General features: G+C 40.3%; 1 protein-coding gene across 2 annotated transcripts in view; it reads right to left on the bottom strand.

Annotated features, from left to right (window-relative positions):
- LOC148894478 (histone deacetylase 4-like) overlaps window positions 1-13,784 on the bottom strand; it is a 120,620-nt gene that overhangs the window by 94,581 nt on the left and 12,255 nt on the right. Inside the window, exon 3 of one of the 2 annotated variants that reach the window (XM_089002599.1) lies at window positions 13,295-13,377. The gene's annotated coding sequence lies outside the window, so the exon portion shown is untranslated. Of the gene's footprint in view, window positions 1-13,294; window positions 13,389-13,784 lie in introns of those variants that run through there. The other variant, XM_089002600.1, reaches the window with a different exon arrangement.

The raw sequence follows: 13,784 nt of genomic DNA, 5'->3' as shown, positions 1-13,784 counted from the left end.
ATGCGCACCGGCGTCCTCCACTAGGATGTCCGTCCATTAAGCAAGCTCTCATTTTTCACTGGGCCGCCTCGACGTGACTTTCAAGGCGCCGACGGCTTAATTGTAAGATTCGGATTTCCAAAATGGAGGCTTTCAGGAGGAAGTGAAGCAGACGCAACTGTTAATTAGATACGAGTCATCTCGAAGAACACAAAACGCGGGGATATTGGGGGTGCAGTTTCCGAGATTCCAACTCAAACGGGATTGGAGACGCGATTCCAATTGAAATGAAAATCATCCCCAGAGTGGATGAAAAACAATCGGAGGCGAGTGTCGATCGACAAGCAAGCAGCGGGATGCTAGCTTTTGAAGACGGTGGGGGGGGGGGGGGTATGAGAGGGGGGGGGCTGAATTTTCTTGTTTTGGTGCATGGGCACGCTTTATTTGCGCTAGACAAAAGAGGCCGGTGGGGGGCCATGGGGTTGGGGGGGAGGTAGGGGCGGCTTTAGATCCGTGCTGACAACAAAATGGCCTTTGTGTACTGAATTAATGTGTGAATACATCTGAGAGGGGGGTCGTGGGAGTGGGCAGGAGGGGTAATGTTGGCAGGAGGAGAACAGGCCCTATTAATAGTGTCTATATATTAATAGAATTTTAAACTGCTATGATTTGTGTTTACCGTGTAGCATTTTAATTTAAGTCATTGACTGCCAGACGGTGTGCAAAAAGCTTCCACTTCAGTGCCAGGGTTTTGGTCATTTTCACTCAAATTGCAAGACCCATAGAACATTGAGTTTTAGGACAACATAAAAATTCAAGGCAGCGTAAGAAACCTTCGACTCTCTTCTTTCATCAGAAAAAAGAGTTAATTCCTAAGTTAGATGGGTCTGGAGTTATTTGAGCTTGAGATGGGGGCAGATGTCCAAAATACAATGCATATTCATTTAGTAAAGTCTCGTTATATCGATATTCTTGGGAGTCAGAAAAAATTGTCGATATAACCGTACTATCGAAATGTCCGATCCTGTGCCGTACTGCATGAAGCGGGGGCAATAAATGGGGGATCTTTGATATGGCATGTCATTTTTTCATTGGGTTCATGGATTGCGTATCTAGCATGCTTTTGTACTGTCGTGAAGTGAAAAATAAACTTGTGCATTAAATAAAAATGTCATTTATTATTTTTATAACGCACTCTTGCAATCGTGACTGTGCATCACTTGACATTGGACACACGAGAGAAACCACGAATGCCAGCATGTACAAATATGAAAAACAGTGATTCTTGCAAGAAATAAAGATATCAAAACAGTAAAAAACGAAAACTGCAACGTCATTACTTACGTTATAAGTATTCGCGGCATCAAACTACAGTAAAGTCTCGTTATATCGATATCGGATATATCGATAATACTGCTTATTATGACACTTTTTTCATTTCCCGTGCACATTTCTAGTCTTTTTTATGTATAATTAGTTCCGTTTAGGACGATTCGTGGTTTTTACGATAATCCGGTTACTACGGTGCTCTTTTTCATCTCCCGCCGGCCATTTTGCTATGTTTATATCGATACACGCCATCGGTCGCGCCATTGGTCGACTTGGTCACGTGACTTGGTCACGTAAGTTTCTTACGTGACCAGCTCCCGTGTAGCAGAGCCATTTTCATTTTCAGACGCTAGCTCGTGTGTAGCAGACGGGATTGAAGTGTTTGTGTTAAAAGGTAAAAATGGGAAGCAGAAAAAGATTGATGACTTTTTTAAATTGCATACATAATACAGTAAGATGTAAGCGTTGCAGTTTCCCTGTTGTGTTATGTACATGCCCACTGTACTGTATATGAATGCAATCGTTTTTTTGCAACAATGTTTCTTGTTTTGTCTGCTGAAGCGTGATTTAGAAAATTACCATACATTCCACACTGTGTATTAAAGGACAACCGATGTCAGTTTTTATTCAAATGCAAATAAAAATGACTTCACGCCAAGACGTCTTGCTTTGCTTGTGAATCCAAACAATGGCTTCAGATTCGGATGATATGCTTTCTTGTTACACATCCAGTTATGAATATGATTCAAATAGTTCTTAAGAGGAAAGCATACGTTTGCAATCGATTAAAGAATTATATGTGCCATTTTGAGGCAACATTGGGGGAACATCTCTCACCCCCAAAAAAAATGAGGCACAAAATGGCGAGCTCATGGACAGCTCCGTTTCTTATATGGCGCTTGAATGCCCTCTTTTGGCGGCTTTTGTTAATGCAGTTCGGCGCAGGACGGATATATCGACAGTACGGTGATATCGACATTTTTTCTAACTCCCGAGAATATCGATATAACGAGATTTTACTGTATTTCGCGATGAAGGAGTTGCTTGTTGGATTGTCCCCCACAGCCACGATTGCCTTGTACTTCGTTCCGATATCACAATTCGTTTCCCCATAGTTGAAATTGGTGTCAAACAACTGTATACTGTATAAGAAGACTACAGTATTGTGACGTTCTCATCCTCTTTGATCCAGGTCCGAAGTGGCGTCTGCTACACTGCGCAACACACGGAAGCTGGTCACGTGACCAACGGTGCCACTGATACAGATTTCGATAATGGTGGTACTGTATAGAAACCCCTAAGCAAATATCGATTCACCTTAAACTGCTTTTGTATCGATATAAACATAGCAAAATGGCCGGCGGGAGATGAAAAAGAGCACCTTAGTAACCGGATTATCATAATAACTTTGAATCGTACTAAACCGAACTAATAATACATAAAAAAGACTAGACATGTGCCGGGAAATGAAAATAATTTCGTAATAAGCAGTATTATCAATATAACCGATGACGATATAACGAGACTTTACTGTATATAGTTCTTTAACAACAGCTAACGCTGGAACAAAGCGATAATATGGAAAAAGGGAAATTCTGCCCCCTTGTGGAAGGGAAAAAACATTGCCAGAGGCCATGTCCAGCGCCTAATCGGCACCCAAGTATGAAAAGGCTAGCGTTTTTTTTTGAAAATGTGTTGATATGTTTATTTCTATACAGTGATACCTCAGTTTACGAACGTAATTGGTTCCCAGAAAGTGTGTGTAAGGCGAAAAGTGTGTCTTCCAAACATTAATTTCCCATAGGAAACAATTAAAAATGAGAATAATCCGTTTCCAGGTCCCCATAAAACATAAATTCCTACTAAATAAGCCTTGAAACTACACAAACTACCTTATTTTATGTATAATAAATGTGCTATTGTATTGTAATGAAAGAAATAAACTGTACGGTATAATAAAGTACTTTTATTGACCTTTGTGATGGTCGTTGATGTAGTAGCCTCTTGATGATATCCGAGTGAATTTGCCGTGCTTTCTCTGCGATAATACCCTCACTCACACTGTCCCCTGCTAGCTGCTTTTCGTTAATTCAAATCAACAGAAGTTTTTCAACCTCCCAAAAAGTATGAAAATGCACCAGTCATTGGAGGTGCGCCTTATACTCTTGTGCGCCTTATAAACCGGAAAATACGGTACATTGATTATTATGGGAAATGCTGTTTCGATTATCAAACAGATTTCTGGAACGAATTATGGTCGAAAACCCAGGTTGGACTGTACCACAGTTGTTTCTTATGTCTCAAGCGACCGCAACCCCTCAAAGTCCTTTATCTCCGCCCCCTCCCTGCAGCCCCACTTATTCAGTCGACACATTTGTGTGAGAACGCATCTTTGTCGGGTCAAATCAACATTCCCACGGACGGACGGCCCCGGACGCTCGCATGTGTCAGCATCTTCCAATCGCATTTCCATGCGAGAAGTGCTCGCTGCGCGGCTTGTCATCACACGGACGCTCATTAGAGTGTAAGCCCCTCACCCTACACCCCCCCCCCACCCACCCCCCGGTGCAATCATGTGCGATTGACAATGAGCCTGATCAATGCCGACACGACACAATCCGTTTCATTTTCAGGCCTCGGGTGACAAACAGGAGACGCGTCGGTGCGTCCCGATAATGAGCGTTTTCAGAGCCGCTAATGGTCAAGGAAAAACAGTTTTGGCGCACTTTGTGTCAGCCACGCTGATCCACATACGAAGGAAGTAAATTGAACTGCAAGCCAACGATACAAAAGTTTGAGTTGTTCCGTGATGACTCTTGAAATTGTATCCTAAATCATCTTTACTCATTGAAATGAAAGGGAATGCCGATAATCCGTTATGCCCTCCCGCAAAACGGCATAAAAAACATAAAAATAATAAAAATTAAATTAAATTAAATTAAAATACATAAATAAAAACAAATAAATACATAAATACATAAATAGATATATAAAAATCAAATAAAAATAACAAAATAAAAGACCTAACTTATTAAGTAATTTTGGCCATGTCAAAAAAAAAAAAAACACTTTCTACTTCAAGCGAATTTAAATCATAAAAAAGTTTTTGTACACCAATAGTTCATTGCGGCTCCTGGTGAGGACCAAGTAAGAAAATTACCCAAAAACTATTTCGTTAGCCCATCTATGGCGTTTCCTATGAAGCAAGTCAAGGTTATTTTCAAGTTTAACGGGGAACAACTGCCGCCAAATTGCTCGCAAATCACGACATAAAATGAATCAACCGAAGGGCTGTTATTTAATTATGTATTTATTTCTTTATTCCTTTATTTATATTATTTATATTATTTATTTATATATTGGTGTATCTATTTATTCATTCATTTGTTTATTCATTTATTTATTCATCTTAGTAGCTATGTATTTATAAATGTATTTGTTTATTTATTTATTTTAAGTTTCTGTATATATATTCATCTGTTTATTAATTAATTAATTTATTTATCTGGCTATTCATGTATTAATTTATTTATTAATTTATTTATTGGTTCATTTATTTATTTTTATGCATTTCTTTATTTATCAATTTATTTATTTACTTAGTTATTTATTGATATGTATTTATTCATTCCTTTATTTATTTATCTGTGTATCTATGTATCTATTTATTTATTTATTTATTTATCTATCTATCAATTTATACATTTGTTTATTCCTTTGTTTATTCATGTATGTATTTATCGTAGTATCTATTTATTTATAGATTTATTTAGTTATTTATTTTAAGTAACTGTATATCTCTTTATCAAAATATTTATCAATGTATTTATTTATTTATTTATTTATTTATTTGGCTTTATTTATTTTTCATTTCTTTATTTATCAACATATTTATTTACCTATTAATTTGTGAATTGATTTATTTGACGGTTCATTTATTCATTTATTTATTATTTATTTATGTATTTGTTTCGACCAAAAATGACTTTTATCCGACCAAGATGAGACTTAAAGCGGAACTTTGGGCGTTCGGTTCCTACGATACACCGTGTGAGCATTAGCTATCAAGAACCTGCCGGTGGAAAACAACTTGCAACATTTTTCGATTCACGGAAACCTCCCGAGCTCATTTATCTATGCGGGGACAAAAAAAATGAAAATCTCAAGCGTACCCTTGACGTTTGTTTCCTGTGATGAACGACTGCTTCTGTGAGCCACGCTAATGAGCTGGCGGTGTTATGACATCCGGCAAATTGCTCACGCAGGAAGATGACAAAACTTTCAAAGTTTTCATACCAATTTGATGAATAACGTGAACATGTTCATGCCGCGTGTTTCCGCTGCGTCATTGCCCATCATCGTCGGTAATCTCCAGTTCGCGACAGAGAAATATCAGCGTATAAAATAGCCCGAGTGAAAGCCTAACAAAGTCTGAATGAATGAGAAACGACTTCTTAAGCCACAGGTGTCAAAGTCAAGGCCCATGGGCCAAATCTGGCCCACCAGATCATTTTTTCGGCCCGCAAAAGCTAATCAAACATGTGAAATTCAATTATGCTTGCTAAAATCCTAACTAAAATGTATTCTTTTTGGATGTTAAACCACAATAATAGTCATTATTCTTGACTTCAGATTTGAAAACTAGTTAGTCATTAATTTGTTATGCGCTCTATATGTAATACAGTGATACCTCGGTTTACAAACCCCTTAGCTTCCGAATTTTTTTATTTACGAATGTTAAATTTATGAAAATCTTACCTTGGCATACAAACTTTTTTCGGGATACACACGGAGCTGCCTCAATGAGTGATGTGTCGTTCGCGAACGAGCCTGTTCTTCTAACAACAAAATGGCAGCCGAATGTTTTTGTACTCTATTCCTTGCCCCCAGTCTTCGGTTAAAGCCATGTAATTGGTCAAGAACGCAGCAGTGAGGGGGGAGGGATTTACAGATAGAGAGAGAGTGAAGCCGTTCTCCAAAAAGATAATAGCTGCCGCCTTTTTTCGTCCTCTATTCCCCGCCCCCAGTCATCGAGTAAAGCCACGTGATTGGTCAAGAATGCAGCATTGAAGGGAGGCGGTTTAAACATTAAAGAGACAGGCAGATGACAGTGAGAGAGTTTCAAAATTGATAGTTCAAAGGCAGAATCTAGACTGCAAGGTTAAAATATTCCATCAATTATGCGCCACAAACAACGCGCACAAGCCATCTGTACACCTGATGCAAAAAGCCCAAAAACCCAGTTAAACAGAACACAATTGAGGAACTAGATAAAATGATCACAGAGAAAGCACCTACAAGGGATCATTCCTCAGGACGGTGAAAGAGGAAGGTTACGTTCCTCATCAAGTGTTTAATGCTGAGGAAACCCAGCACTCCATTCCATCAAGTCATCAACGACCATCACAAAGGTAAATAAAACGACTTTATTATACAGTACAGTTTGTTTCTTTAATTATAATATCATAGCACATTTATTATCCGTAAAATAAGGTATATTTTGGGTAGTTTTAAGGCTTAGAAAATTAGAAAGTATAAAATTATGTTTTATGGGGACCTGCGAACGGATTATTCTCGTTTTAATGGTTTCCTATGGGAAATTAAGTTTTGGGATACACACATTTCACCTTACACACTGTCTGGGAACCAATTAAGTTTGTAAGCCAAGGTATCACTGTATTTGGAGGAGATTAAACATTCTAATGGCTTCCCCAAGTTCATAACGGGCCTCGAGAGGAAACCATAACCACAATGTGGCCCGTGGCAAAAATGACTTTGACACCCCTGTCGTAAGCCTTTTCGTGATTTTTTTTTGACTGCAAAAAATGTGTCCACTCCAGTGCCAGGGTTTTTGTCATTTTCCCTCCAATTGCAGGACCCACAGATTATTGAGTTTCAGGACTACATAAACATTCAATTCAGCGTAACAAACTTTAGTCTCTTTTCTTTCATCAGAAAAAAAAGAGTTAATTGAGAAGTTGTCTGGGTCTGGAGTTATCTGAGCTTGCAATGGGGGCAAATGTACAAAATCCAATACAATACACATTGGTTTATATAGCACTTTCACAACAGTGGAAGCTGTAACAAAGCGCTAACATGGAAAATAAGGCAAATGCTGTCCCCTATTGGAAAGGAAAAGTATTGTCATAGGTCTGACCAGCGCTTTATTGGCACCCCCCGAAAGAAAAACCAAAAACCCAGAACAAATTTGTGAATGACGCTCAATGTCACACTTTTTAATTCCCGAATAAATTCGGGAATAGTAGCGAATGAGTTGAAAGAGTGCCGTGAATGGCTTTTTTTCCCCCAAAACGTCTCATTATGTAAGGCGTGTTTGTTGAGTAGCAAAAAGGACTTGAAATGTTGCCACCGGCAGCCAATTAGCGCTGGAGGCTCACGGGAGAGCTGCTGTATACAAAACACCAACCATTTGATCCAATGGCCGATTGGAATTGAGCAAATTAGAAAAGAATTTGGCTTTCGACAACCTCACCGGGTTTCATTTTACATGGAATTGTTTCACCGGACGGTATCTGAAGTCACACGAGGGAAAGGAAACTTGAAGGTTGACAACAAAAGACGGGAAGGTTTTGGCAAGCGTAAGCGCGCCTAACGTGGAGCTTTGCAACAAGAGTCGCTGGATTTGTGCTTGTAATAATTGAGCATTAGTACGGGGGTGGTTTTCCAAACATGACAAAATGCTCATAAGAACTGTGAGAAGGTCACAATGCCCGAACTGAAAAGAAATCGGACATACCCAGAGAAAATCGGCGCAAACTACTAACAGAGGAACCATAGATACAAAATCGAACCCCTTAGCGCTGCGTCATGAGGCCAGCATGCTAACCAGTTGACCATTGAGTGGCTGCCTTTCCAGCAGCTCATGTATTTTGTTTTTCTACTTTCATTCCTTTCTTCACTTTGCTGCTGTGAAATTTAAATTTCTCCACAGTGAGACTAATAAAGGCATATCCAATCCAATCCAAATCCAATCCAATCGTGCCACCCTCAAGTTTCATATGAAAAATAAAGAGACAAATGTGTTATTAAAGGAACCACATACAGTAGCTCAGCCTACAAGTGTGCTAGCTTAATGCTAATGCTAACGATGATCGCTAACAATTTCTGAATGATATTTAACTCATTCACTGCCAATTTTGCAAATAGCCGAAATGTCCACATCATTAATTGACGGCCATTTAAAATAATTTTCTGGCAGAAGTTATGCAAAATGATCTCCACTATAGTGCCAGGGTTTTTGTCATTGTCACTGGAATTGCAGGACCCACAGAAGATTGAGTTTTCGGACTCACTGTCGGTCCACTGTCCAGAGCAATGGAGAGTGTGGAAAAGAGGTGAAGAAGCGTGTCCATGCATGCTGGAAGGGCTGGAGAAAAATGTCAGGTGATAGAAGGGTTTCAACTAGGATGAAAGAAAAGGTGTATAAAACGGTGGTGAGAACAGCCATGATGTTTGGACTGGAGACAGTGCCACTAAAGATAAGACAGAAAGCAGAACTGGAGGTAGCAGAGATGAAGTTATTAAGGTTTTCTTTGGGAGTGACCAGGTTGGATCGGTTCAGGAATGAGTACTTTAGAGGGACAACTCACATTAGAGGTTTGGAGAGAAATTCAGAGGCCAGACTGAGATGGTTTGTACATGTCCAGAGGAGAGAGAGTGACTATATCGGGAGAAGGATGCTGAGCCTCGAACTGCCAGGCAGGAGACCGAGAGGAAGACTGAAGAGGAGGTTTATAGATGTTGTCAAAGAGGACATGAAGGTAGCTGGTGTGAGAGAAGAGGATGCACAAAACCGGGTTCTATGGAGGGCATTGATTCGCTGCGGCGACCCCTTAAGGGAAAAGCCGAAAGGAAAAGAAGAAGATGGGTCTGGAGTTATATGAGCTTGAAATAAGGGCAGATGTCCAAAATACAATGCTATACATACATATTGGTTTATATAGCGCTTTAACAAAAGCTGAAACGAGAGCAAATCGCTAACATGGAAAAAAGAGAAATGCTGCCCCTTGTGGAAGGGAAAGACATTTCCAGAAGCCATGGCCAGCATTTTATCAGCACCCAGGAATGAAAAAACAAATTCCGGAATTGCGCTCTGCGTCATATTTTCAATTCCCGAGTAAATTTGTGAATGGCAGTGAATGAGTCTATGAACATCAAATATATTTTCGGAATTTTGGTTTGTGCAGAAATCCGAGTACTATAATCATGAACAATTTAAAACAGTTTCTTAGTGTTTTAATCAAAATACATTTGTTCGCCATTCCCCAAGAGATCAATGCTAACACGTTAGTGGATCAAATTCAGCGTTGACATACGTGTAGTTCATATTGTTGCTTTCTGACATTTTGGTCATTTGCGAGCACAAAAGCCTCAAAACTCCTTCAGGGGTCCCTTTTTTTAGACCTCAATTTCATGGCGTCCGCGCAGATTAGTGCCTTGAAAAGTTCATTCTGCCTCCGGAGACCCAGGGTGCGCTAAGCCGCAGCATTGCGTAACTGCTGGGAACTTTGGATTTTGTTTTCGGTTATGGAAGCGATGACGGGGTTTGGTAGGGTCGGGGGGGATTACATCCTCGCAGAGTCACCTGACTTGTTGTTTCTGAAATTTGGCGGTGGAGAGTATCAATCTCGTGTTTTTCAGTCTTCACTCCCTTGGTTTGTGCCAGGTGATCAAATCAAGTACAGCACAGGTGTCAAAGTCAAGGCCCGTGGGCCAAATCCGGCCCGCCACATCATTTTTTTCGGCCCGCGAAAGCAAATCAAACTTGTTAAATTCCATGATGATTGCTAAAATCTGAGCCAAAATTTCATATTTTTGGATGTCAACCACAATAAAAGTCATTATTCTTGACTTCAGATTTGAAAACGAGTTATTCATTAATTTGCGGTGTGCTCTAGATGTAATATTTGAAGGGATTTAAACATTCTAATGGGTTCCCCAAATTCATAACGGCCCTCGAGAGGAAACCATAACTACAATGTGGCCCGCGGCAAAAAATGACTTTGACACCCCTGAAGTACAGTAATAACTCGGTTTACGAACGCTTTAGTTTATGAACTTTTTGCTTTACGAACATTACATTCACGAGAATATAATCTTGGCATAAGAACTAGTTTTCGGAAAATACACGTAGCGCCACAATGGCTGGCGGACTAGTTTTCGGTGGAAGAACACCAAACCACAGGGCCGAACAGCACCACCATGGCTGCCGGACTACATTTACACACCCACTTTCTCTGAGTGCATACGTGCCATACGTGGTTTGCTATCGAGTGGATACTTTTGTTTTTTTTTGGGACCGAAAACGACCCCAGCACAGGCTAATGCTCAGCCGAAGAGGAGGAAAATTATGATCGAGCAGAAGAAGGAGATCATCGAAAAACACGAACGAGGTATGCGTTTGTGTGACTCAGTCTGCGTCCCAGTACCAGTATGCTAAATCGACCATTGCTACGTGTGGCTATGGGTGTTTCTGTGTTGTCTAAGCAATGGCCTCAGTCAATAGAAGAGTTTGAAAAATGTTTTGTTGATTTGGATTAACGAAAAGCAGCTAGCATGGGACAGTGTATGATGGTATTATTGCAGAGAAAGCACGACAACTTCACTCGGATCGCATCAAGAGGCAACTACATCAACGACCATCACAAAGGTAAATAAAACGACTTTATTATACAGTACAGTTTATTTCTTTTACTACAATACAATAGCACATTTATTATACATAAAAGAAGGTCTATTTTGTGTAGTTTTAAAGGACAACCGACGTCACTTTTTAGTTTCCTAACTGACATCAGAAAAACGTTTTATAGCATCTAAAATACCCAAAACATGCAGTATGATATTTTTAGTCAAATGCAAAACGGCAGTAAAAATGACTTAAAGTGTCCAAAATCTGCAAAAAATTGAGCTGCGAATTGGGCATTTTCAGAAAGTCCCGCCCCCCTTACGTGACGTCAGGCCAAGACGTCTTGCATTGCTTGTGAATCAAAACAATGGCTTCAGATTCGGAGAATATGCTTTCTTGTTACTCATCCAGTTATGAATATGATTCAAATAGTCCTGATGAGCAAAGCATACATGTTTGCAATCGATTAAAGAATTAATTTGGGCCATTTTGAGGCAAACGGGCGGGTGGGAATGTCTCACCCAAGAAGAGGCAGACAAATGGTGACCAGCTCCGGTGAGGAATGAATCAGCTCGTTTCCACAGGCTGATACTATCTTTCCATGGAGTTTGCCTCCCTCTGCTGGCGGCTTTTGGGTGTAAGACATGGTTTAAAAAAAAAAAAACAGTACAGCAAAATACATTGACGTGATGGAAAGACGCTACAATGGTCTTTTTTACGGTGAGGAGGCGGTCCTTTTCTGACGTCACGTACGGACTCGTCACCAACTCAAAAACCAGACTTCCTGAATGTTCAGCGCGAGTCTTAAAACGTAAAATATAGCTATATGGGGTGAAATCTTATTAAGATACGCCCAGTAGAAGTCATTTGAAGCCATTTTACAAATTATGGACACAACTTGTCCGGAGACGTCGGTTGTCCTTTAAGGCTTATTTAGTCGAAATGCATGTTTTATGGGGACCTGGAAATGAATTATTCTCATTTTTAATGGTGTCCTATGGGAAATTAATGTTTGGAAGACACACTTTTCGCCTTACACACACTTTCGGAAACTGAGGTATCATTGTACTACACAAAATGTGTCCGAAAAAGTTGCAAGAACCACATCCCCCTTGCCTTTCCCTCATACTGTCATGGCAGATGTGAACTATTTTGGGTTAATCTTCGAGGTCTTATTTCTTCTTAATCTCTGTGTCGTTTTCAAACTAACATCTGGACGATTTTGCGAGATGACAGATTGACTTGGGAGGACAAAGCCAACGTGCTGTATGTGGCCAACGGGGTCACTTTCACGTAACGATTTACAGACAAATGTCTCAAGTGTCTTCCTGGCCTTAAATTTGAATTTTAATGTATTTTTAGTATTTTTTTGGGAAGATTCCAATGTGATTTATTCTATCTATCTATCGACCTATCCATAAAGATAACTTGCTAGCTAGATAGATAGATACACTACCTAGCTTGATAGTAAAATAAATACAGTAGCTAGCTAGCTAGATAGATCGATGCAGTAGCGGGCTCAATAGATACAATAGCTAGATAGATAGATACAGTAGCTAGCTAGATAGAAAGATACGGTAGCTAGCTAGATAGATACAGTAGCTAGATAGATAGAAAGATACAGTAGCTAGCTAGAGAGATACAGTAGTTAGCTAGCTAGATAGAAAGATACAGTAGCTAGTAGCTAGATAGAAAGATACAGTAGCTAGCTAGAGAGATACAGTAGTTAGCTAGCTAGATAGAAAGATACAGTAGCTAGTAGCTAGATAGAAAGATACAGTAGCTAGCTAGATAGATAGAAAGATACAGGAGCTAGCTAGATAGACACGCAGTAGCTAGCTAGCTAGATAGATACAGTAGCTAGCTAGATAGATAGAAATATACAGTAGTTAACTAGCTGGATAGAAAGATACAGTAGCTAGCTAGATAGATAGATACAGTAGCTAGATAGAAAGCTAAATAGGGAGATCGATCGATCGATATGTATTCGGGAATTGCAGCCGCCGCCATTTCAAGCTCAAATAACTCCAGACCCATATAACTTAGAAATTAACTATTCCTTTCTGATGAAAGAAGAGAGCCCAATGTTTTTAACGGCGTCTTGACTGTTTATGTAGTCCTAAAACTCAATCTTCTGTGCTTCCTGCAATTTGAGTGAAAATGACAAAATCCCTGGCATTGGAGTGGACGCATTTTTTGCACATCACCTGCCAGTGAATGACTGAAGTATTTTTAATGGCCAATTAATGATGTGCACATTTTTGCCTATTCGCAATATGGTCCGGTCCCGATCAAACCGCGGTGGTCCATTCGGTGGATGTGGGGAAGAAGCTACGATACCTGCAGAAATGCCATCCAATGAGGGGAGATGCACACAGGATTCAAACCCAGAACCTCTGGACTTGGGTGCTCACCGTGCTGACCTAGGTAAGAAAATTAACCCGAATGAACGCCGATCAAGACAAGAAACATCACATGCACTCTCCTTTTGCTCCAGTTCGCAGGCCCGAGCACACTAACAGCCCCCCCGCTCCCTGCTTGTGTTCAGGCAGCGGCGTCAAGCCGCGTCAGTATTTATTGACGCAAGATCCCCTTTGGCCAAGGCCCACCAACCATTACTTCTGCTAGCATAAGGAGGCGAATGAGAGACTTTGTGTCAGGGCGTACGTGTATGCACGAGTGTGTGTCCATGCATGCGTGCGACTCTGGCCGTCGGTCCAAGGCCATAAACACGTCTCCAATATGCCAAGTCGCATATCAACATGCCAGCCCGTGCCACCCACCCAGGTTTGAGGCGTGCACAAAAAAGTCCTTCAGTGCTGCTCAAATG

Source organism: Hippocampus bargibanti, linkage group LG08 (genome assembly GCF_051943395.1).
Source record: "Hippocampus bargibanti isolate YZ-2025 linkage group LG08, ASM5194339v1, whole genome shotgun sequence".
Classification (NCBI taxonomy): Eukaryota; Metazoa; Chordata; class Actinopteri; order Syngnathiformes; family Syngnathidae; genus Hippocampus; species Hippocampus bargibanti.
This window is presented reverse-complemented; position numbering and strand designations above follow the sequence as displayed.